Raw genomic sequence first — 27,333 nt, 5'->3', positions numbered from 1 at the left:
ATGGGTTGTTGGGTTTCCCGTGCGGTTTCTATCTCACTGCCTTCACCGAACCTGAGCGACCAGCGTGGAGCACGTTTGGTCGTCGAATCTCCACCACCCACGACTCGCACGGGCGTGTGGAGGGAGGCCCTCGTCAGGCAGGAGATCGACATCTAGGGCTGTGCATATTGTACATGTACTGTGGGTCCACTAACCGATGATGTTAATGGTGATGTCGACGGTGATAATGATGCGTTTAACAGTGCTGTGGGGGCATTTCCAATTGCGCACTTTCAAGCAAATTTGACAAACGACTGCACCAATGCATGGCAGGCTCGGGGTCACCAGGAAGCACTCGAACGGAGAACGAGTGCGTTAAGAGAGAGGTGGGGGGGACGTGAAGCTTGTCTCCTCATTGATTGAGCTCAGAGTTTTACGCATTTTGGCGACACGTGACGCCCGTCCACGTGTGTGAGAGAGAGAGAGAGCGGTGGCGGAGTAGTTAGCACGCTGCGCTACGGACCCGGCGACCCGAGTTCGATTCCCGCTCACGGCCACCAACACCAATGACGATTAATTATCAGAACCGCTCCTGGCCCTAGGTCGACTCAGCCTCAGATGAGTACCTGGTGCGATCTGTAAACATCGCCATTGGGGAGACAAAGGCGGTCGGGCGTAATCCTGGCCACCCACCCCCTCGTGTACCATGCCGGCCTTCATAGGTGCTCGCTAACAGCACTTGCCCCAAAAGTCTGTTAAGGCTATACGGGGGGTGGGGGGGGGGCTTAGTCCAGCTTTACCTGCAGCCCCCCGCTGCCCCCCACCTAAGCAGCCCTAATCCCATCATCACCTGGACTCGCGCTATGCGGCAAGGATTGAGTCGTGGAATTACCCTGACACCTACCCATCCCACCATTGTTATACACGCGTCAACACGCGCGTTAACACGCTCGTTAACACGCGCGCACCGCGTGAAAATGATGCGGATGTCCTCAAACAACCTTCGCGGTTCTCTGTTGGAAACCACTTGGGGGGGATGGTGATAATGATGGTGGTGGTGGAAATTCCGGAAAGAGGTGGGGGGTGGGTGGCTCGCTCGGGGGGTTGTGTCGTCTCTGCCACCTCATGCTCGTGGTGACATAGACTGAGACGCTGGGGCTGCTTGCACCTTCATTGTTACATAATGAGAGATGAGGAGCATGAATAGGTGCGTGTGGGGGGGGGGGGGTCAATGAGCGACCACCGCTAATGTGGAGGTCTCAGCATTGGTTAAAGCCCAATTGATGGGATAAAAAACACACAATTTCACCGTGTAGTATATAATGTATATATGAGTTCATGTAATTTTTTATGTGTTCATTATAATCGTGAATACATATATTGTACTGTATAGGTTTATTATTACATGGATTATTGCAATGCGTTTTTAATACAACGCGGGTTGCATTCTTTCATAAAAAATAATTTTGGTGTTTGCTACTGTTATGTTCCGTAGTATATGCTGTAAACGCACTGTAAAATTATATTTTTAGGTTTTGACAAATTGGTGCAAACGCTATATGTTTATTTGAGTTAAAGATTGTTGGTATTCATATACAGAGCATTGCAGGGTTGCGTTTCTGTCGTTTTTGTAATTTAGATAATATGCGAATAGGTTTATGCTTTTTTTAATGTTTAAAGTTTCATACAGTAGTTGATTTTTTTGGTTGGTCCACTGGATGATCTTGTCAAGTTCGTGCCGTTAAGACCCTCCAGCACCCGACAGCCGAATAAATTAGAGTGTCACGTCGTGTGCAAGCGTCCAACGGGCCAATGATTGTCTCGGCTCAATCATCGGAAAGTAAAAAAAACTATTTTCACAGCTTAGTTTATCTCAATTAGATTCGTGAGATTTTGCATGAGGCTATGTCGAGCATCATCAGGACATGATCCAGGAAATCAGAATGAAAATCCATAAAATATTTCCAGAAAAAAACCCTGTTTATTCGCACAGAAAACAATACTTTAATAAAAATTGTGTTTAGTTCAATGCATTATTAAAATGCACGTTATTTTATACAATATTTAAAACTATGGTCAATTTAAATTATTAGAATTTTAAAAAAAAACGAGAGGCCATAATGTCCCCCCCACCCCGACTGGCCGAGGAGGAGGCCCTCATCCAGCAGTGTAGCAATAAAAGGGCTGCGACATTGTCCGTTTCGAAGAACCCTGACGATCGTATGAAGAGCACCACATAGGGTTGCTAACTTGCCAAGGTAGCTATCGAGTGTGCAGGCGGTCCAACGGCACCGCGGCTCAAGGGCAAATAATTAGCGGCGGGGGGGGGGGGAAATGTAATTCCCTTGCACCAGGGCCGAACCCATGCAAGCGACGCGACTGTTACAATCATACGTCTAAAGTACGGGCAGTACCTGTTTGACTCTTTGCGTGCAGCGGTTAGCCAGCGCCCTGGACTATGAACCAAAGCTGGAACCAGGGTTCGAATCTCGGCTACGACTAACATCAGTGGCGAGTGACGTCCGAGCTCTCCACCCACTCATTCATTCACCATGCCACATTGACCACCAAAGTCAAATATGGTCAAACAACCACCATGGCCACAAGGCATGGGATGAGACCTTGATCCAAGCAGTGGATTTACGAACAGAAGCCATTGTCCCAAACGCATTCTCCGGATGATAAGACGCTCCAGGGAGTAAAGACGCACCCCAAACATTGTGTCCGATGTCAATGAAATCTATTGAAATCCGGTCACACCACACACGCACAGATACATACACACCTATCGTATTATAAGACCCCGCCCCCCCCGCCAACCTTCACCCCCACCCCCAACGTTCGCTTTAAAAAGAAGGGAAAGTGCGTCTCATAATCCGAAGCACTCGTTATGTTGCAGGGGGATAAATATCTCTGAAGTACGTGGGTGACCTTTGCCCGTATTATGACCAATTCAAGGGTGACAGCCCACAGTGAAAATTCACCGGCGGCGAGGGCCAATAGAGAAACATCTGTGCAGGGATGAGTCACCATTGTCTGTCCCCCACTGCAGGTCAAAGGGTTGAGAACCGCTTCCATAATAATTATTATAGCTAAAGAAACTAAACAGACTGACGGAAATGTCATCAGTCTCCCGAGGCCACCGGGTATTTTAATCCTTTTGTGAGGCCGCGTGTGCGTGCGTGGGTCTGGGTGCCTGTGGTGGTGTGTGTGTGCTCGCTAACGTCACCTCGCTGTTAACTACCTCGCCTGATGCGGTAGAGTCGGGTTCGATCCCGACTCTACCGCATGTATATTTGAAGTGTGCCTGTTCTCCCCATGGTCGCGTGGATCTTTCTCCGAATCCTCCGGGTTTTTCCTCCACATTTAAAAACTTACGTTTATTTTTTTGGCTGCTACAACTTTCCACACACGCCAATTAGCCGAGCTATTGATTGTGCCCAGGTCGCTTCTGAAAAAGAGCTACGTAGCTCAGTGGACCTTACCTGGTAAAATAAAACATCGTTTAGCTTAGTTTAGCCCTTGCCCCAACATTCTGTTAAGGCTATGTGGAGGATCTGTGTCTTTGCTTTTTTTGTGTGCAGTCTTGGGCCTCTCCTAGGTCGACTCATCCTAGAAATGAGTACCTGGTACGATGTGTAATCATCACCATGGGGGAGACAAAGGCAGCCGGGCGTGGTGCTGGCCACCCACCCCCTCGTGTGCCATGCCCGCTTAAATAGGTGCTCGCTAACAGCACTTGCCCCGACAGCCTGTTAAGGCTATACGGGGGATCTTTCTCTTTGTTGTGTGTGTGTGCGCGCGCGCGCGCGCGCGTCGACACCGGTGTGATCGGCTCTGCGGCTGGAAATGAATGAGCTACAAAAATAGCAACACTTGAAACGAGTGAAAAAAAGCGCTGAGCGGGTTTTGTCTGTGTGTACGTGCGGAGATATCTTGTTTGTAAATGATAATAGCACCTGAGTCCATCCTCGGAGGAATAGTAATTAGGTTGGGGTGGCGCTGAAATGCAGATCGCGTTCCCATTGATGCTGCAGTGCTCCCATTCAGTCGTTTTGTCGTGTGGGACGAAAGTAGTCAATCATTGGCTAATGATGCGACGAGGTGTGCGTGTGTGTGTTTTTTACGAGAAGATGTGCATCCGGGAATAAATAAATAAAGAACTGCGCTCACGACACAGGCGAGAATAAATGGAGACAAAAATGACACGGGACAATAATACAAACAATAATGAGCACGAAGCCATCACGATGGTTGCGACAGTCCCTGTTTGATAGCCTTTCGAGCCATTATCTCTCACTCATAATTAAGAAAAGGAAATGAAACTGGGTTTCCAGTCAATCTAATCGGCGCTACCATGGAGGCTGCCTGTTTTACACAATCTTGCTGCTTTTGCTACCTTTTGTAACCAACGGCAATGCTTACGTTTTCTCCCCACAGTGTTTAAAAGTACCTCTCATTCGGCGCTGCCACTTTCCAAGGCCAGAATTGCCAATTTGTAATATTTATTAATCCACTGCTAGATGAAAGCCTCCCAACGTGCCAGCTCTAAATCAAAGCAGGATCGTAGCTTAATGTGCTAACCAATGCGACACTGCTCCCCCACAATCATCTAATTGCTATTCGCAAAATCTAAATTATTTCTTTTTCAAGCTCAAATAAGCCACACGTTACGTCACAGTGTCTTCCTAAATACGAAGGTGCTACAACAAGTTCTGACCCATTACTATACTTACACAAAGTACATACACAAGTGCTAACCAGGTTATTTTTCAACATAGCCACCCTCAACATGGTCGCAATCGATTTGTCAAATCGCTCGCAAAGCTTTCAGATTTCCTCCAGAGACGACTTCTCTCTACCCCAATCAGGTTCCCTTCCTTCAGCTCCTCGGTATTCTCAAAACATTCTCCACACAGATCCTCAGTCTTTTAGGAAAACACGGCAGAGCTGCTGGGTGACCGGTCCGGAGGAGAGGCAAGATATGCCAGAGCTTCTCAAAGTGGCCTTCACCATTGGAACCTCATTTGCCAGTAAAAATATAATAATTGTTTTTTTACCCTTCTATCTGGCAACAAAACTGACACCTTTTTTACAAGGAGTCATGTTTGCATAGACCACAATACCTGCAGTCATAATGCAAACAAAAAAACATAACTCTGATAATGTGCACTGTCCTTGAAGTTGATTGGTCCACACCTGAGACAGCTTTCCTTCAGAGCCTAGTCTCACATGGGTTGGACCAGATGACGCCGAAAGTTATGTTTTTTGTTTGCATTATGACTGCAGGTATTGTGGTCTATGCAAACATGACTCCTTGTAAAAAGGTGTCAGTTTTGTTGCCAGATAGAAGGGTAAAAAACCAATTATCAAAGTGGAATTCCTCGCCTGTATGGGCCTCTCATGATGACGGTGGTGACTATGCACGCCTGTAATCCAGCACTGTGGAGGCGAGGTTTGTTGTAAAATTCCCCTCCCGTGGGCGTCAAGGTACCTTGCCCTGGTTTGTCAGGAGCAGGCAGTGCAGCAAGTGGACTAATTGCCATCCGTTTTCATCTGTACATAGGTTTAGTGTTGCCCCCGCACGTGGGCTTTCTTCTCCGGGGGCTCTGGTTTCCTCGCACACTTATAAACACTCGTCATTAATTGGCTGAAAATAACTTAAAATAAAAACCCAATGCAGGACCCTCCTGAAAATATCCCACGACCCGGTGTGGTTTTTCCTGGACAATTAAGTAACATCTTTCCAAGGGGCTTTCTTTGATTCACTCGAGCAGTCAGTGGAGCAAATCGGCATAATATTGACCTGTGGTTGTCTCCTTGTTAGGCATGCAATGTCAATCACCACCAAACAATTGTGCACATGATCTTGCCTGCAGAGCACTCTGGCTTGAGTGTCTTGGGTGATTGGAGAATTCGGGTACTTCTACCGCATATACTGCTGTTTGAACTCGAGGGTCAGAATGGTAAAATCCAGGTATCATCACTGGGAATTAATCACCTAATAAACGTTGTCTCCACTCTCCTTTATTACGTTAACATCATCATGAGAAGTCATCTGACGGCCCCCTCTTAATGTTGCATGTTGGCAATCTGGAGACCCAAATAATCGCGCAGAATATCTATACCGACCCCAACACGAATGCCTCCCGGTAACACCGCTGTCTTCCAAAACCACGTGTCGCAAAACCTGGATGTCAGTCTCAATCATCGGAGTTGAAAGCCTCCCTGACCTGGGGTCATCTTCAAGAGTCTTTCTGCCACGACAAAAGGTCGTAGCCCACCGGACTATCGCACGCAGTGGTGCATCGCCACTTTATGCTTTCAGCGAGCATCTTCCATCCGTTTCTTGCGATTCACTGTTCTGTAGCGCACACTTCCCCTTGACAGTGCGAGACTGGTACGTGCAGCAGATGACGCTTAACTGAGAAACAGAGCAATCTGGAACATCTTGTCCAGGCTCTTTGATTGAGAACACGCAGTGTGGACCATCAGTAGCTACGCCATTCATGGCCTCCGGTATCTCCTTCTATGTTAAGCTCAGAATTTGTTTTACCCCTCTCGTAGCATTTCACTCTAAAAACTGACAAAATCTGACCTCCCCAACCCCCACTGCTAATTACCATACATATAGTGCAGCTCTCATCATCTCCTTCATCAGCCATGAACTATCACCTGTTGGGTGAAGGCCTCTCAGAGTCATCAGCACCCCTCACGGTCATAAAGATGCAATTACCTGGCGCCTGCACACGAGCTCATGTTATTGCTGCATGTCCTCAGTCGACATCCTCTTGGCCGTATTCTCCTTATTCAAAACAATTACACCAGGTGTGGTCCACTGAGCCAGAAACATATTTTTCAGAAGCGACCTGGCCACAAATGATAGCTCAAAGAAGTGGCTTATCATGTGTAAATGTATAGCTGCCACTCCATTGTTTGTTTTGAAAATCAAGCCCCCATTCCTCGTGGTGTCTCGACCTTGCTTGTATTCTTTGATCCACGTGTTCCACGTTCCGTCGCTCTTTGTGCATCAGCCATGTTCCGTTTCTCTGTGTACAGCAAATCGCCTACACCTCTCCAAGCTTCGTTGCTCGATTTTCATCCTTTGTTACATTTTATTTTATTTAATCAATTTTCTAATTTTGATTCATATTACACAGCAGGTAACATACGCTGATTGTAAACATTATACCTGGCGTGGTTGTTGAAGGTGGACCGGAATCCAAATGATGGATGAAATAAATAGATGCGGCCGAGAGTAGGTCAGGGTCTTTTTGGAAAACTGAACATAGGAACGAAAAGTAACGAATGTGACCGAAGAACACAAACACGAGCGTGCTGATTTAAATGTTGCAATGTGTGGTAAACAAGGCCCCTAGTTCTAAAAGAGGCAGTATAAAATACCATTGCGATGATCACACCGACCAAAATGCTTCCGTGATGAAACCCAACGGAACTCTGAGTAAGAAAACATGGTATCGGCACCACGCAATTCCACACAGTCGTCCTTTGTACTGAGTCAGATTTTCCACATTTTCTTTCCGTGACTTAACGTCGTGTTGGTCAACACTCGGGCCATTTTATTGGAAACTTAGAGGCCACCGATGAAGCGTTTTTGCTTTTAAAGGGAACTGCTTCTGTGGCTGCCCCGTCGAAGAAAAGGTTTTAATTCGGCCGAACGGCCAAAATGGTTTAAACGGTTTTGTGTGTTTTTCTCCGCTCACAATTGCCAGGGGTCGGGCAACCAGAATAACAAGAGCCATTTTTTTCGAATTCAGTAACAACAACAAAAAAACAACTCTAAATCGAGAGCCGCAATGCACGTGAATACGGGACGATTGTGCTTAATAAATTAACGTCACGAAGCAGTCCTTAGAGAGCCGTGGGTTGCCAATCCCTGGCCACGTATACCGCTTGCGCGCCAACCGCATTTAATTTACCCAACAAGTGCAGTTGTTTGCCATCTGTGAGCCTGTTGTTGCATTCCACAAGCAAATACCACCCGATTATAATTATCCGTCTATTTGACCATAGAATATGTATGCTTGACTCATCTTAATTCTTTCCGGGTCATCCGGTTTTTTCCCTCCATGTTTAGATTCAACATGCGTTTAGAGTATTTGGCTTCTTTAAATTTCCACACGATAAGCCACTTCGTTGAGCTATCATATGTGGCCAGGTCGCTTCTGAAAAAGCTCAGTGGGTTTTACCTGGTATAATTAAATAGTAATTCTAAGCTAATTTGTGCCACGTTTTGTAACCGCAGCAACAACAACAGCATAATAATTATAACATGTGACATATTCTTTGGTCTTTCGGTAAAGTCACGAAAGCTTTAAGTCAAACATTTCGACGTAGATTCAAAGAAAATAACAACAAAATAAACAACATGTGGCACTTAGATACTCGGGAAAGTAAAGCTTTGGACTTAAACAATTCAAGTAAATCTGTCTATCCTAAACAAATGTAGACTTTACATCCCTGCCTTCGGGGAGAGAAGGGCGTGATACTCGCAGAACAACGTTGGTAGTACGTGTTCCACCCAGGGAAATACTGCACCACTACCTCGTCAGAGAAAGGGCCACTATGGTGATACAGCTGTGCAGCCATTTGATGATTCCACATTCACCGATTTGCTACAAGCACTCTCAACGGTGATCTGTTGTCTCTCTTTCGCTGTTATTCTGCTACTATCACACTCGTTGATCTCCCTCGGTAATGAAATTATTTCCAGCAATATAATACATGAATAGACAATACGCCTCCTGTCCATACCTGCCTTTCCACATGAAAATAAATACTTTTTTTTAACAACCCATCGGCCGCACAGCCTTCTGGGAGTGCATCATTTCTGAAGCACACTCCAAACTGGTTAAAAAATGTGGTATCTCATTCGCAGAGTAAGGCTCGCTTGAAACAATACTGCTGAAATGAAGTCTAGGATGCGGCCTGCTTCTGTGCTCGGTTGCTTTTAATACTAACTGTGCACAGCACCTTTGCTTCAACATCGTCCAAAATCAATACAAATGAGCACGTGACCAAATCACCCCAGAATGTGCACAATCTCATTAGATCTCTGAAACCAAGCAGAGCTGAGCCTGGAGAGTGTTTGGATGAAGCGACCAAAATGCATGCCATGTTGTCGTCGGCTGCTGCGGAGCTACGTGATGGACAGAAGGCAGTTCAGAAAAAATGTAATGTTGTACCCAGATAATATGCTCCCACACCTCGACTCCCCACCTTCAAAAACCCACACTGACCAGCATGGGCAAGGATGGTTAAATGACCCCCATGACCCACACGGCACGGAGAGGCCTCCATCAAGTAGTGGATTGGCAAAAGCGCTGTACATACATTATTAATTTATGTATCCTTTCAAGGACCCAGTATTGATGACTGCAGGTCACTGAAAATAGGGGATCTATGAACCCCTGTTTGAGACCTCCCTCCCATCGCCCCCCTGTGATGTATCAGGCTACAAGTGTAGAAAACTGACATTTGTGGTCATGTTAATAGGAGCGGAGCCACGTTTTTCCCGTCGCTTATTTTCGACAGTGTGGGCGGAGACATATTGCGCTGCTGAAGGCTGTGTTTTATTGTTGTATGGTCGTTCCAATGTTTTTCATAATTAAAGTGTTTCACTGTTACGAGATCGTCATCCTCAGTGTGATCGTCTTAGTGAGGTGCTGAATAAGGAGACACACTGCACACGTTTCTCACAATGTTGCTGCTGCAGGTTATGTCCTGTTTTCTGTCTACCACTGTTCGAGGGAGCTTCCCTTTTGATGCAGATAAGGTGGATGATAAGCAGCGTGTGGGGGGGGGGTCACGTTAGCTTGCCTATTGTGTTCCGTACAGGTGCAATGGCGTGATTTTATAAACAACTCTTCCGTCGGCTGTGCCTCCAGCTCCATTCGTATCGATGCGATTAGGTCGGGTTTCAAAGGAATGATCGCCCAAACTGATCCGCTTGCCAGCAGCCGATGGCTCAGATGTTGTGTGGCGTGTGTGATAGCGTGGTCGTCGTAAGTGACCGTGATCCTATTTTCAACGAACGTCCATGCTGATCTGAATCACCATTGCTGCACTCGACAAAACGATCTTTCGATGTAATATTCCACCTAGCACCTCATCTATTTTTTTTTACCCCAATCGTATCCCGATTGCACTATTGGCGTCACGTCATTAGACAAAGTGGGAGGGGGGGGCAGCACTTTCCCACCCGCCATTCAAACAAGAGTAATGTTTGTCGCATGACAGTTAAACTCAGATGTTTAATACGCAGAGCTGGAATTTTGCCAAAATGTAGTGCGCAACCAAATTGAATGCGGTTTTTTTTGTGTGTGGGCAGTCGTTGGTGACTGGGTTGAGACCATCGAACCCAGGATTTCAGTGGTCAAAGCTCAATGCTCTGACCTGTGAGCCACCTGGCCAGCTGTCTGATGTGAATACTAAACTAAAAAAAATATTTCACCAGGTAAGGCCCACTGAGCTACATAGCTTTTTTTCAGAAGTGACCTGCCCACAAAACCATAGCCCAACGAAGTGGCTCATTACGTGGACATTTCTAGCAGCCAAATACTCTAAACGCATGTTTTTTTCGTACGTGGATAGAAAAACGGGAGCACCCAGAGACAACATCCACACGACCACAGGGAGAGAGACACCGCAAACTCCAAATGTACAGGCGTTAAAGTCGAAAACGAACCCACGCTCCTCCTGTATACCCCGCGAGGTAGTTAACATCTCACCATTGTCTGGAGGTTTCCCCAGACTTTCCAAGGTGTCCCCTGAGCACGGTACAAACTTACCTCTCTCCGTCGGTCGAAGAGACTCTCTTTCCAGCATGCTCTACTCCAAAACTTTAACATAATAGCCAGGAAGATTATTCTGGTTAACTGGAAACAGTGGCATAATACCCTCCTAGCTGAGGCAGGCTTGGAGCACTTAAGCCATAAGCTTACAGGGACGGAATGGGAGTTCGAGGCCAGGTAGTCCTACAGAGCAGGTCGGGAGATAGGGATGAGAAAACGAGGGGGCTAAGAGCCCATCGGTGTTCGAGCGAGAGCAGAATTCAGAGCGATGGAGGGCCGGCTCGTAAGTCCTTTAGCCCCACGTAGGTTAATTAGATTTTTGAGGGTTTTTCTGTGTTCCCCCTTCTCCCCCCCCCCCTTTTTAAATCCTTTAAATTAAGTTCACTTGCGCGCTTGCTTGCTTGCTTACGACCGTGCAAATCTTTCGGTCGTTTTTTAACCCACTTCCCGTGATCCAATCGAGCTGACATTTTGCACGCAGACTCGTTGTGCGTGAAAATGAATGTTCGTGAAAACGTTTTTCCCAAAATTTTACACTTTTTAGGACAACAATATTATATTTAATTACCAATTGCTTAATGGTGCCATGCAATCATCTGACCCATAGGTGGCAGCCATCTCAAGCCAGAGGACGAGAGGACTCTAGCCGCCACGCATATAAAGGATTTATAGTGAAAAACTTTGTTTTTACGGGTTATACTTGTTCCCTTCCCGCCACCCCACCCATCACCAGTTTTTCCTTAACATGATGGTTATCCTTTTCCTCCTCCCCCTCCCCGTTTCCCCTCCCCATTTCAATATTCATCTCCCCCCCCCCTTACACGAAGTTCCCCGCGCGGTTGGGGGGGCAGCGGGGTGCCTACTTTGCCTTCCGCGTGGTTCCTTTGCGCCCAAATAAGATGTTTTTTCGCATCCTGTTACTGAAACTGTTTCGGCGTGGTACGTCGGGCCCGCATTTTATTGGAATAAATTAGTTTTTTTTCATATATATGTCTCGCCACTGTCGATACCGTGTTACGTATTTGAGAAAGATGAGGCTAGTCTGTGTCTGTGCTCTGTTGGTGTAGTTACTGGCCTCCGATATGTCCTGTCAATCAAAAGGCCAATTAAATGTAACACTGGGCCGAAACAAAACGACTGCTCGACTGCACGCGCTGTGAGAGAGCAAAGACCAGCAGCTAAGACCAGCGCCAGTCTCAAAACGCAAACAGCTTTGAGACGAGCGGTGCGTGCACTCCGGTGTTTGTAAGACACACTGTGGTTCGTACCGGGCACTGTAATCCTCATCCGTATAAATGTTGCTGTTTAAAAAAAGCAAATAGTAAATGAAGTACATTTACCGCCGAAACCCAAACGCGTTTCACCAGCTGAAGCCAGCAATAATTCTACTAGCTACGTTCAAACACATTTTACCAGATGAACAAACATTATTGACCATCTAAAACCAAAAGAATGCAACCAGATAAGCCAGGACACGTTTTTTTTTATCATCGAACACTCACGGAATGTATCGCCATTTCATTTATTTTTTCCGGGCCGCTACATTCATTCTCCCGGTCTTCCCTGCCCTCCCTCAAGAAGACATCTCTTGACGCGCTCTCTCTCTCTCTCAGCTCTCTCTATCACAGCCGTCAGCTGCTCCCCTCCTCACTCGAGCCTCCTTCTCAGCTGCTCTCCACAACACCGAGTGGTGAGCCCACCAGAGGGCGTCACCGCGAGACCACGGCTGCTTGCCCTTGCTCGTGACCGGGCGAGGCGGCTGTGCACGTTTCACATGGGGGGTAGGGGGGGGGATTCTCCCTTAACGCATTGCGGATTATTATCGTTTATTTGCGATGGAGGGCACTTGCGATAGAGGTGTAAAATTGCGTATTGTTTCATATTAAAGGCGTTATCAATCCACTCCTGGATGATGGCCTGCCCAAGCCGTCGCTCTATCTCATGCTCCTTACGACGCAATAATCCACCGAGCGTCTGCGCGCGAGCTGATTTCATCACTCCATCTCCCACCGTGTTGGACGGCCTCGGGCGAATTCCCTTGGCCGGCTTTCCAGCAAAACGTGTGCTGCCCGATCCCACTTACTTTTCGTAGCAGTTCGAATGATCTCTTAAACCTGTGTTGCGTTTTTTCTCTAATTCACATGTTTTACGGTGCGTATCAGTTTTTTGTTTCATGTTTTCTCTCGTCAACGTCCCAAGTGTCTGAACCGTACCCTCGTTAGTAGCGGTTCGTGCGCATTCATCAAAACGCACGTTTTGGCCAAGCGTTACGGACTCCATGCATGCGCGTGGTTTTTCTTCCTTGTTTTTTTTACAAAAATCCACTCCGAAACAATCGGGTAGCTGCGAGTATGTGTTGTCGCGCGCGTAGAGAAGCGAGTGAACGCGACAGGCAACGCATTCCCTCCACTCACCCACCCACCCTCCTCTGTCGCTAACGGGGGGGGGGGGGGCACTCGAGATTGTGGACGTAACGTGAGCACGAGAAGCAAGGTTTAGTGGACGGAGCGGGTAGAGTGCCGCCCTTCCCAGAGGGGCCCCTCTCGTGTCGTGACTGCATCCCCTCCCCCTCCCGCCGTGGAAACCGGGGTAACGTCAGGCTATCGACCTTCTCGCTCACTGTCTTGCCGGCAGTGAAAGTGAGCGCAAGCGGACGCGCGAGTTGAGAATGTTTCGCGGCAGCCACGATATCTGGTGCTGGGGTTTTCTCTGTAATGGCCCTTAGCCGTGTATGTCACCAACACTGTATCAAAAGGGAGATGTACAACGGGAGACGTTTCGGGCAATGGCCCTTTATTGCAAATAAGAAGGGAACATTGCCTGAAATGCCACCGAATTTATGAAAAGAGAAATTCTGATTTCCAGAAAGCAGGCAATCGGAGCCGTTAGATACATATTCACGTCTGCTTTGAATGCCCATCTCTTTAAACCGAGCCTTCCCTCTTTTGTTTGGTCGGTTGCCCTGTCTCTGGTTTTGTTTCCTGCTTTTCATGCATTGCGAATTGAGATCCTAGGATGGAATGCGCATGAATACATTTGAATTATTATTCATTATTGCCAGAGTGGTGACTTTTTGTCGTGGCGAATTGTGCTCGTGCGCCACTGCCAATGCAGCAGCTGCAGCAGAAGCATCGCCAAATAATTTGTAGTTGGATACGACTGACGCAGCATGGGCAAGCTAACATACAGCGGGTTTTTTTAAGCAAAGGGCTGTGTTGTCATTGTATCTTTGGGAAAGAGAAATATGCAATGCATCTGCTTAACCTATATCCTAGTTAAATATGCGAATTAGTTACATTGTACGTGTATTATACATAATGTATGACGGTTTTTTCTAGACTATGCTTGTGGTGTTCGTGACACGATGTCTTTAAACATTAGCGGGTTTTCAATTTCATCACCATTAGACAATGGTACCGATTAATCCGGTGACACGGCCCTATTAAAATCTGATTCCAAAATAGTATTCCTGTTGCGTGTGGCTGTTGCATAAGGGACGATTATAAATCAGAATGTAAGTTATGCAGCCTCGATGCAGCTTCTGGTGACAATAATACCGAATGGTTATTTATTTATTAGTGTCTACGTGCAATTCTAGATTTGAAGCTTTCGTGACTGCAAGGATTCATACTCTTGAGTTTTTTCGGTAAAGTCACGTAGGTAAAAAATAAAATAAAAATTAATAAAAGTAATAATAGAAATAAAATAAAATAATAAATCACGACGTTTCGGAGGCAACACAAGTCTCCGTCATCAGGTGGGACCGTCACAGCTAGATTTACTGTATCAAGTGAGGCAAAAAAGTCCAAGATACAAGAAACGTCGTGATTTATTATTTTATTTTATTTCTATTATTACTTTTATTAATTTGTATTTTATTTTTATCTACGTGTAATGCCATTTTTGTCATGCAGCATAAATGTTTAATTAAATAACAATGTTCATCTCTTTGTCAATTCACTGCTGGATGAAGGCCTCCCCATGCCGTGTTGTTTATAGGCAGTGCCGGATTATCCGAGTAGCGAAAGTAGCTACAGTACATATGCCACGGACTCGCACTTTCAAGGGACCCGCGCTAAATGCTTTCAATTCCGGTTCAGTGATTATGCACTTGCTCTATTACTATAGTGCTATAACGCCTTCAACTTTTATGAACGACTGGGTGTTTCAGGTTAGCGATTTGTCGTATTATCTAGCTGTATAGGAAATGAAAAAATACAATTACTTTACTACGCAAGTTAAAATGTTGTGTTTTAATATTTACGTGTTATTTTTTTTTATTTAAGGCCCCTTTATAACATCATTCTACAGGCCCCCCACTAGCTTAATCCGGCACTGTTTATAGGGGTTGTTCATCCATACTTCACCATGCTGGTCAGTGCAAGTTGGTGAAGAGGGGGAGGCGTAGGACCGGCTCAAATATCACTGGACACTGATATTAGATGGGGGGCCAGGAATCAATCTCAGGTGGCCGGGTTCGTTGAGCAGTGCCTCAACCGAAGCGCCACCGCTCCACTCCCATTGTGGACATAACACATGTGATTGACATGTTTGTAAATATCGTCATGGCACAATTTTGTTTAAGTGCAGATATTGTGGTGTGCTCGTTCATAAAACAATAACGTATCATTTTTAGGACAGCGTCACTGAACCTCAAGACGAATGTTGTTGGAATGTTCTGCTGCGGGATGTTTGCCCAATACCCTTACTTGAGCGTCGTATTTGCTGCGGGCCAGTATTACTTATTTATTCATTCGGTGTCATCCCCATGATCATCACCTACGCGTGAGCAATCCACCCCTGGATAAAGATCTCTCTGCAAGACACCGCCATCTCTCATGACTTGCGATACAACGATCCAAATATTTGGTTTTAATCACTCCACTTCCCTCCTCGCCGCGGTGGATGTCTGCTCGGGCACAGTATCGCTTGCAACTGATGTTAACCATGGCTGGCAATCTGGCTCGGGTCCCTGGGTTCATAGCACACCACTGCGCCATCGTTCCACTAATTTTGTTGCTGTTATTATAATACACCCTCTCTTTATCGTTCCGTATGTGTCCGACTCACCAGGGGCGAGGAACCTTTACATGAAGGAGGGCCGAATAAGACCGAACAACAACTTTAGCGTCACCAAATTATAAAGTCAATAATGATGAGCGCTTACGCGTACAAGTGAGTGACTATGCTAGGATTCGAACCACAGGTTTACCATGTCAAGAATCCGTCCCCTCCACTACCCCCCAATTTGTGCGGCTGAGATGCTTACAGAGACGGACAAATTGTGGTTATGCGCCATTTCGTGCTGCAAGGGCTCGTGTGAGCGTGGCTCGTGTGAAATGAATTCGTGGGCTCATGGGCCCCCTTGGTCTCGGTGCTGGAGGTGCCGTGGTCACGCGAAGGAGTGGAGACAGGATGAGAGGGAAGACGAGGAGAGTGAAGGAGGGGCAATTGTGGGGGGGGGGGGGGAGAAGAGAGGGAAGGATGGGGTGGATAAGAGGGAATGAGAGGTGAGGGGACACGGGTCAGGGAGGGGATGAGAGGGAATGAGAGGAGAGGGGACCACGTGCCCGAGAGGGGATGAGAAGAATATAGGAGCAAGAGAGGGGATGAAAGGAGAGGGGATGAGGGCATGGAAGCCAGTGAGGAGATGAGAGGAGAGGGGATGGGAGCCAGCGAGGGAAGGGGGAGTGGCAGAATGAATTCATCAATGATGAACGAGGGTGTCGTGTTGTACCTGAGGTCAGCGCTCCTCTGTAAAAGCTATCCCTGAGTGAACTCGCTGTGGTCGATGCCTCCCCCTCGCCATAATGGTGCTGGGGGATTTAAGCGAGGGGTTTGCACGTGTAATCCAATACGCCCGGTGCTCGCCCGAGGGAGTGGGAGGTGTGGACCCGAGGGGTCCGGCCTCCGGTCTCATAATGCGATATTGAGAGCGTGCAGCGAGCTCCACAGAGAGAGAGAGAGTGGCCGTGTAGCGTGTGCAGTAACAGATATCACTCCACTGCTGGATGAGGACTGTGATTGGTGGTCGTTGGGGGTTACTTGAGCGTGCTTTCACCACGCTGGGGTGGTGAAGGCGAGGGAAGCATGGAGCAGTGGCTAGCAAACCTTAATTTGTTTTTGCGGCGACTGTACCCCAAGTTGAATTTTGTTTCAACCGAGTTAACCCCCCTTGCGTGACCAAACAATCTTCTGAGAAACGATCGTATGCATAATGCGCGTCAATATTTTCACCAGTTTGTCCAATTTGTGAGGGTGTCCTAACTCGCGAGTAACTGCAAGCGAATTAAATACAAAATGAAAATCATCGGACGCGCTGCGTGTGTGAAGTAAATTGGTTCGCGCTCGCTGGCTACTTACCGGCATTGTTTATTATGATCAATGAGTTTGGAAAGGCCTTTCATATATTGAGAGGTTACCGTATGGATTTAAACGTTATCGTAGTTATTTAATATTGGCAAATTCATCCATGAATATTCACCGGTGACTTCTCATGCACCACGGTATTATTTCACACACACATCACCTCACGTGCCCCCTGGGACATCGCCACGTTCCCCCCCACCTCCAGGGGTCTGCGTACCCCCAGTTGAGAACGACTGCCATGGCCATGTGGGAGCATAGAAGCACAGTACAACGATTGATGTCCCCCTCCCCCCACGCTACCCTCTGCTCACCCACCACGTATCGCATGCCAACGTGGGCCTGCCGCATGGTGGTGGCCCATCCAAGCACTATCCAGGCTGAAACCCGCTTAACTTACTCGATTGAAAGCGTTGGTCAAGGACTCTCTGTACAAGGTATGCAGAATTGTACAGTTTCAGTGGGGCATGGGTGAACGCCTCCTTGCTCTCTTTCCTTACTCGACCTCGACAGCCCTTTGGGGCCGTCCATAAATGACGTCACGCACCTGGGGGGGGGGTCAGACATTTGTGACGATCTGTGACGAGGGGGGGGGGTGAGAAATGTGACGTCACATCAAAATGCGCAACTTTTAATAAATATAGAATTGTTATCACACTAATTGTTATAACAACACTCCTACAACATCAGAGTGCAGCGCCACATTAAATACGCACTACAATCACAATAGTTTAAAGCGATTTGAAGCATGTTTTATGGTTTTGGGGGGGGCAGAGCTTTGTGACGTCATATTTGAGGGGGGGTCTGACTTTTTGTAACGCCGTGTGACGAGGGGGGGGGGGGGGTCAAAAATAGTCCAAAATTGCGTGACGTCATTTATGGACGGCCACTTCACAGCGGGGCGGGGGGGGGTGTTTGACCATACTTCACCACTCTGGTGGGTCCGGCGTGGTGAATGAAGTGTGGTGTGCAGGATCGGTCCCAAACATCGCTCGCCACTGCTGTTAGTCGCCAAATCAAGCTCAAGTTCGTCGAGTTTAAGCGCGTAGCATATTGCGCTAACCACTGCGCCACCGCTCAACGCTTAGCGCATGCGACTTGTGTGGATAAGGTTTAAAATAAGTCTGATTAAATTGCAAAATGGATATCATTGCGGTGATAATGCGGTGAGCCCAAGTGTCTGTGTGCGTTGGGGTGTGGCGCATGTATGTAAGTGGAGGAGTGAGTGCGTGGTGTGTCTAAGGTCGTGCGTAAAGGTGGTTAGTGCCCTGCTGCTCTACGAACCCGGCGGCATAATAATTTCGATTCCTGCTGAAGTGGGGGGGGGGGGGCATTTGAACCGGTCCTGCACCTCCCCTAGAGTTACTTAGCCTCAAGTGAGTGACTGGTGTGGCGTGTGAACATCAGCATTGGGGAGACAAAGGCGGCCGGACGTGGTACTGGCCACATCACCCCGTCATGCACCTTACCGGCCTTACGTAGGTCGCTAGCAAAACTTACCCCCAAACGGTTTGCGGCGCTATAGGGTGAAATATTTGTATATGTGTGTGATCACGTGTGTGCGTCTACACGTTTGTGTTTTATTAGCTGATTTAATGTCCGTGCTTAAAATGACACGTTGCAATCTCTGTAAAGCGCCTTGGTCAATGCGCTATATAAATTACGTTAAGATTAGGCGGTGTGCTCGCTTGAGTGTTATACGCATTGCCAAAGGTCAGCAGCTATTGACAAAACCTGCTCTGTGTCGCTGTAGGGAGGAGATAAAACCGCAGCAATTACATCGGGGCGAGCGTACATTTGGACAGTTAATGCCGTGATACCGGCATCTAAATTCTGTAAAGACAACCGCATCTGAAGACGGATCATGGGGCGGTGGCGGGGGGGGCATGTTTACGCCGATATTCTGTTCAAGAGTGGCAGGTCTTGAGTCTGGTCTTGAACAGGGGCAGGGAGTCAACAGCACGGATAGTGGCTGGGGTAGAGAGCTCAGACTCGGGGCTTTGACATATACAACTTAAACAGTGCATACAATTATAGTACAAGTACAGGATGGCTTTTTCATAGTCTATCTTAAGATGACTTTCGGATTTGTAATGATAGTTTTGGCTCTTTTTTGGATCATTTACGCAATGTAGCACTTTAACGTGTTCGTGTTAATCAAAGTGACGCCCCTGGCCCCTTTGGTGGGGGGGAGGGCGCGCTTCGACGTCACGGTGCCAAATGTAATGCCTTCGGTTTGTCTTGAAGGCGTCGGGGGGCCCCACACGGTGTGATCTCCCCCCCCCCCGCACTCGTCAATGGACGACCCTGATGCCACGTGTATTGTTCTGTAAAGTTCCACTCTCTTACACAGCGTCGTCTCTCTTTGCCTGCAATACATTTCAGACATGTTAAGCCACTTCGTCGAGCTCTCATTTGTGGCCAGGTCGCTTCTGAAAACGAGTCTAATAGCTCAGTGGGCTTTACCTGGTAAAATTAAAAAAATCTTTCGTTTTTGTATTTTCTCCTTTGATTTGCTTAACTTTCCTATACTTTGCAGGCCTATCGTGTGTTTGTATTGTTTGTTGTATCGTTCTGACCCGCCCCTACTGGACATCTGTGAAGAAAAGCTTCCTCCAGTATAAATATAAATTCTGATTCTCTTATTCGATCTTTTCTACCTCTTGTCCCCATCTTTCCTTGGATCAATATGCATATACAGCATTACAAATACTCTTTGGTTCTTTCGGTAAAGTCACGTAGGTAAAAAATAACATAAAACAAAAAATAATTCTTATATTTTTTTATAATTATGTTTTATATATATATTTTTTTGTACCTACGTGACTTTACAAAAAGAACCAAAGAATATGAATTCCTGCAGCCACGAAAGCTTCAAATCAAGCATTACAAATATAAATAACTGTATACGACTTGGGTTTTCTTCTTCTTCTCTCAAATAGAAAAAAATGTGTTTCGGCTGCTCCTTCGGTGCGGGGAGCCCAGGCGGAGCGCGGTTGCATCATCACCACCACCACCACCCCACGCAGGCTCGTGACAGGAGCCTCATTGTGCCCCGTGTTTATCCTCCCGTGGCGCCCCACCCAGCGTGGCAGCCTGGCGGTGGCCGGTCGCGCGAGTCACCCTGTGTGTGTGTGTCTTTGTATTTATCAATGTGTGTGTCAGTGTGTGTGTGTAAGCGTGGTGTGTGCATCAACGTGTGTGTCGGTGTGCATCCGTGTGTTTCTGGGTGTGTGTGTGTCGGTGTGTCACTGTGTGTGTCCGTGCTTGTCAGCGTATGTGCCGGCCTTCTTGGTGTGCGTATGTTAAATGGTAACTATGCGCGTGTCTGTGTCTGTATGAATCGTAGAAATGTCATGGTGGTTCGCCACTGCATTGTGATCTCGGCAACCTGGGTTCAACTCTTGGCCAGTTCTCGTCGACAAAACATCGTGGTTCAATATGATGCTCCTCCTCTACGTTAAAGTCAGAAAGTGTCTCCATATCCAAAGTGCATCGGGGCAGTAGCCTGGAGGCAGCAGTGAAATGATTCCACGTTGTAATGTTGAGGCCAGTTTATTTAGCTACTTACAAAGTGCTGCTCATTGTTAGAAAACCTCAAGGGATGATGGGCTGAGGCACCCTCCGGCCAGGATTTTAATTCTTGACATTCCTATTATGAATTTTGACTTTAAACTTTCGTGACTGCAGGAATCCATATTTTTTGGTTCTTTCGGTAAAATCACGTAGATAGAAAAAATAATAATAAAAGTAAATAAAATAAATCTACGACGTTTCGATCACAACACAAGCGATCGTCTTCAGGACCAGTTTCTCGCTTTGCAAACAGAACCACTCAGTGGCACATTTATTTATGACCTTGTTTTAAATGTTCACACCAATGTGTTTGAAAAGGACATTTTTTATCGTGACAAATTTACAGCAATGACGTAAAGATTCAGAAACAAGGACACTGTCGATTTAAAATGGAGCAAAAGCTGAAAGAAGAACAAATGACGTATGCATACTTGGAATTATGCTGAGAGACCGAAGAATAACCCCATGGATCAGGGAACAAATACAAATTAGAGATGTCATATTGACGGTGAATAATAGTGAGTGGGCTTGTATGTAAGTATGTTGAACTTGGGCAGGATACATCTCAAGAAGGGATGGTGGCTGATGGACAAGGCTGGTAACAGAATAGCAGCCAAAGAAGGGAAAGCATCCGCGGAGATGGAGTGACGAGATCAACTTCATGTTCAGGATCAAAATGGAGTGTGACTTTCATGTTCTTGTTATGGATGGTAATGGCGTATGGAAGCCTTCATATGGCAGTGGTTTGACCATTGGTTAAAATGATGATGTGACTGTCTGTCTCGTACAAAACTATCACTCATTTTTCCTCCCTCGGCGAATAAAGTGCAAAATAATTTCGTAGGAAGAACGTTTTTTTAAAGCCCGCAGATGATGAAATAAAATCATATACAGCACCGTCACTTTAACTGCTGTGACATGATAGCCGAGAAGAATATCCCAGGCGTTAAACGAAAACAGCCCCCGAATTGATATAGATTTCACGGCTTCGGTACTGCGAACAGCGAAGCAATTGTGGCGATATTGCCGTGAACTCCTCCAAGGCTCCTACTGCACGCGTGAGGGCATGTGCCGGCAGGTTTGATTGCGCTGCTCAGGACTTTGACGTGAGCTGTCATCGCCCGGAGCATTTGTGCCATAAGATTGCTGCACTGAGCTGTCGCCAAAGTTGTGACCTCGTGTCAAGGGCGGTCACCGATGACACGGTGGCAGATCTGTCGGTGATGTTTGGACAGGAATTGGTCGAATGTCCCCCACGTTGGAATGTTTGGCCAATTCCTTATGAGCATACTCGCTGGAACGTAAGATAGACAAATACCCCACCCCCTCCTCCCCTCCACAGTATTTTAAAGCAACAGTTGTGGGTGCATTTTAGAACACGGTAGCTGTGTGTGTGTGTGTGACCAGAATGAACTAACTTTATTAACACCGTGCACAAGCTTCTTACTTTTCAGAGTGTCTTCTAATCCAAAGGAAATTGAATTTTTCGTCCAGCGGGACGGTGTTGATCATTTGTATTGTCAGAGCCGTCCCCATGGTACGGCGAATCAGGGCGACCGCCCCGGGGGGCCCCACTTTGGGGGGCCCTGCGCTTCGACGTCACGGCATTAGATGGAACACCTCCGGTTTAGTTTGAAGGCGTGGGGTGGGCGGGGCACACAGCAGTGTGATTTTCCCCGGGCCCCACACCCCCTTATGGACGGCCTTGGATATGGTCGTTATCAGGAGCCACAATCCAGAAGTCGTCGCTATCTCTCGCTGGTCTTGCGATTTGAAAATCTCGCAAACTTATTTTTAAAAAAAACTTCGCATAGCAACATTTCCCCCCTACTGGCAGAGTATGCCCATATCTAGGCCGGGACTGTGTATCCCTTGTGTCACGTAGGGATGGTTGCCACTGGGAGTCCCCTAGGCGAGACTGCGCAAGGCACTGGAATGGTTGAGATGAGATGGGTAGGAAGATGCATTGAGATGCTGAGGCATTAGAGCGAGCACTCTACACATTCAAACCCTTATCATTATTTGGAAGAAATTATGTCACTTTCATGTGACGCCTCTTATCTGCAAATAACTGTGGTTAACAGGAATAATCGATCTACAGATAATAGGATATTTCACTATTCGAGTCGGTGCCACAGTTTATTAAGCATGTTGTATAATAGGGGCAAGAGGCGGTTGGCTGATAATTGTTTTTTTACCCTTCTATCTGGCAACAAAACTGACACCTTTTTACAAGGAGTCATGTTTGCATAGACCGCAATACCTGCAGTCATAATACAAACAAAAGAACATAACTCTGATAATGTGCACTGTCCTTGAAGTTGATTGGTCCACACCCGAGACAGCTTTCCTTAGAGCCTTTCCTTAGAACCTAGTCTCACATGGGTTGGACCAACCCATGTGAGACTAGGCTCTAAGGAAAGCTGTCTCGGGTGTGGACCAATCAACTTCAAGGACAGTGCACATTATCAGAGTTATGTTCTTTTGTTTGTATTATGACTGCAGGTATTGCGGTCTATGCAAACATGACTCCTTGTAAAAAGGTGTCAGTTTTGTTGCCAGATAGAAGGGTAGAAGGGTAAAAAAACAATTATCATATTTTTACTGGCAAATGAGGTTCCCATAGTAGGCGGTTGGCTGTTGTTGAAAATGGCAGTAACATCCATTGCGATGTGTCATGGAGCGCCATCTGGTGTTGGGTAAAAGTGTTATTGAAGCGACTCAAAGGGGCCATCCATTTATTAGGTACGCAAAAAAAATCTGTCAAAACTTGACCCCTCCCTGTACGCACGCAAACTTTTTACACCCCCCCCCACCTGCGTACGTACGCCTGAAGCCCCCTCCCCGAATCCTATAGAACGACCGATATTTAATCCACGCAGAAACGATCAAGGATGAATAATATTAACTTTTTTAAGCAAACAGATAGTCCACTGCCGGACTATCTAACTCATTTGAAGGCCAATGTAGACAAATTATTATCGAGGTTTCACCACCCTCCCCCCCCGTTTCCTATGCGTACGTACATTGTCAGCAGACGCAAGCATACGCGTTTGGGTTAACCCCCCTCCCCCCTCCATGCATGCGTACCAAATGGATGGCCCCAAATCACAGCTCTAACGCTGCATCTTCCCAGGGCCGTTCCTCTACACACGCTGCTCGCTCTGAGAATTCCGGTGAAGATAAATTCTTCATCTCGTGACCTGATGCCAATGGTACGACTGGGCTACAATTGACGATAAAATAAAAATGTAGTAGCTGGCAGAAAACCCATCCCCAATGCAGCAATGCAATGCCGTACTAATATATCATGGCCCATGTGGTATTCAGCCTGCAATCAGCTGTCTCTCGTACGACGATTTGTTTAGCTGCCCTCATCATGAATGCAGGACATCGCTCTTCAACCTCTCCATCGTGCCACTTCTCAAAGAACACATTGATGCACTTATTGTTTGTCGAAACCCAACGCCCAGAATGCTACATTTCAATCACTTGCATCCACCCCCACCCCCATTACAACAGACAAACAATCGCAGCCCCGTATAGATTTTCAGCTTGAGTTATTATATGCAGGGCCGTGGAAACCCCATGATCCCCACCCAGTCTCAAGGGGATAAATAACAAATGCCGCAAAGGAATTGTACGTGTCTGAGAGGGCTGCCCGCCCTGGAGATGGAGCGACGAATTTGGCTCACATAACAGTTGCTTGGTCGACTTATATTTTCAGGATTGCGAGAGAAGGCGTTGGATTGGGGATACCTTTATCCAGCGGTGGATTGACCATGGCTGGTGATGACTGTGGCGGCGCGGACGTGCAGACGTAAAGACCACTCGTTGAAGTCTCCGTCCGCCTGGCTCATGGGAACACGAGCTTTCGTTTTTATTGTGGGTTTTTTTTAAGTGCCACGATCGCCTACGTTTCACACACCTAATTCAATCAGTTCGAGGTTATTGCCAGAGCACAGGCAAATTGTTCCTGCAGTCAAACGAGGTTAGGCTTCCATCAGTGGCGTCGCGTGTTCAGCAAGGGCCCTGGTGCAATGAATGAAATAGGGGCTACCCCCTGTCACATTATCCACACCCCTCTCTTCATAGCACGGTGCCTGGCCCCTCCGGCAGCCTATGGGCCCCTGTTGCAGTTGCACCGCCTGCGTACTTAATAGTTTCTTAACTGGTTGGCATAGCCCACTTGCAGGCACAGCTGAATTAGCGCCAGACGGTCTATGCCGGCGATGATACTGACGTCCTGGTCGGTGGACACACGATCAAAATAACTCAGTCCCCCACAGAGATGTATGCATGTAGTGTATGTTGAACTTATTTTGCACCGTACTAAGCCAACTGTGCTAATCGGAGGTGCGGGGGAAGGACAACAAACTAAACGCAAAAAGGAGTTCTGAATAAATGTAGATGATTTAAAAGGGCATAGCTCCGGTAGCTTCCTAATATCGGAAGGAATTGTGTTCCAGACGGCCGGAGAGGCGCATCTGAAAGGGCGTCTCTACAGAGTGGATGCACTGACAAGGGTCAGCTTTGGCCATCATCCCGGATTCCTCTGGGGCTGATCAAATCAATAATTTGTGGAAACCCAACAATGGGAGTCGTATTTTGATTTTCATGAAAGCAATTGTTATTACAATTGACCGTAATAATTTATCTGAATTGGAAACTCATACAATTGCAAAAAGGGCAGCGAATTTATAAAATTGCATTGTAGAAATGAGGAATTGATGGTATACATTATGTCAATGTATTCCGGCAAGTCAGAGGATACTGGAAAATGTATCACATGCAATAGCAGTGAACAACAAGAGCTACAAAATATGGAAGAAATTCTATTATTTGTAATATTTGCCTCCCTTCACACGTTTTTCATCCAAGTATTTTACTTGAATAATCCCTGTATATGGAATAGCCGACAATTCTTGTTTTTCTGAGAACACCTTTGAAAAAAAAAAGGCTTAGCTACTAAATAATTTAGCACACTCCCTGAATAATGTCGGCTTACAGTATGGGCATACAGCTGAGCAGTGTTATTCCAAGATACTGTGTTAGTGTGTAATAATGATTTTTTTTCATAATTTGTCTCAATCTACTGCTGAATGAAGGCCTCTCCATGCATTGTTAACGCTGACATTACAATTCACAATTCTAATTATATTACTTCCAACCACTTTCATTTACTAGTAATGTACGACCCTTTCTCCCCATGTCGGTCATGCAGGGTTATTTAACCATACTTCACCACACTGATCAGTGTGGGTTGCTGAAAGAGAAACCCAGGATTGAGTTCAGGTATGACACGCCACTGCCGTCAGCCTCGGCCCAGAACCGAACTCGGTTGGTGTGTTAATGTGCAGCCCTGCAATCGCTTCCTCGTGCCCCTGCCGGCGGAAGGATCACCATGAGAGAAATGAACACGGTTGGCTACGTACGGTGCAAAAAAAGTTCAACATGCACACATATGGTGTGACTAACTCGGAGACGATCAGACTTGGAGGCACTTCTTTATTAACAAGCACCATCGGGGCTAACACTTTTAATAATATAATTAGTCCGGCTATTGTCGGGGACGCTATTCAGCCAGGAGAGTTGGTAGGCTGCCTGACTGGTGACGCCCCCGGATGGTAGAGACGCAAATGACGACGAAACGAATGGCGAAGACGACGAGAAGAATGGCGACGATGGACTTGAGCAGCACCACGGGGGAACCCACTCCAACAACAGCCCAGAGGACCCTCACAGGGGCCCCTCTTAGGGGCCGTCCATAAATGACGTCACGCACCTGGGGGGGGGGGGTCAGACATTTGTGACGATGAGGTGGGGGGGGGTTGAGAAGTGTGACGTCACATCAAAATGCGCAACTTTAAATAAATATAGACATCACGTTCTACTGAATTAAATAGACTTTTTGATAAATGTTTTCTACTACAACATCAGAGTGCAGCGGCACATTAAATACGCACTACAATGACAATAGTTTAAAGCGATTTGAAGCATGTTTTATTTTGGGGGGGGGGGCAGAGCTTTGTGACGTAATATGTGAGGGGGGTCTGACTTTTTGTGACGCCGTGTGACTAGGGGGGGGGGGGGGTCAAAAATCGTCCAAAATCGCGTGACGTCATTTATGGACGGCCCCTTATACTGTCAGCGTGGCCTCGCTCCGCCACGCCCCCTTTCTGGAACCTACCAGCAGGTTCCTGGTGTGACCCTTCTGTGACCTTTCCCCGAGATCCCCCCTCTCGTGTAAATCCTCGCCTGCTCCCGTCAGGACTGCCGTACGCCGAAGATCCCCTTTTCTGCCAGCAGCCAGCGCTATGCCTCTACACATGCATCACTTGAGGGAGGTTATGTTGGCATACCCTTCCACACTGGTCAAGGCGTCTTGGAAGACGTTGGAGTGCCCACACCTTACCCCACTACAGGCGGCCTGGCGATCGACTGAGGCCGGCGTAGCTTGCCGTGTAACATCGCAAACACGGAATAGAAAAATCTAAATTTTTGTCCAGCGAACGTTTATTAGAAAAAAAATTGTAAAGTGACGCATTCCAATAATGCGAATTTCATTTTTGATTTTTCTCAAGAGTGTAATAATTGT

The 27,333-nt window shown here is 46.9% G+C and overlaps 1 protein-coding gene across 2 annotated transcripts in view; it reads left to right on the top strand.

Annotated features, from left to right (window-relative positions):
• LOC144932537 (transcription factor HIVEP3-like) overlaps positions 1–27,333 on the top strand; it is a 125,368-nt gene that overhangs the window by 1,237 nt on the left and 96,798 nt on the right. The gene's annotated exons all lie outside the window — the stretch shown is intronic.

This window comes from Lampetra fluviatilis, chromosome 5 (genome assembly GCF_964198595.1).
Source record: "Lampetra fluviatilis chromosome 5, kcLamFluv1.1, whole genome shotgun sequence".
NCBI classification, from domain to species: Eukaryota; Metazoa; Chordata; class Hyperoartia; order Petromyzontiformes; family Petromyzontidae; genus Lampetra; species Lampetra fluviatilis.
The sequence above is the reverse complement of the archived record's forward strand: the minus strand, read 5'-3'. Positions and strand labels throughout refer to the sequence as shown.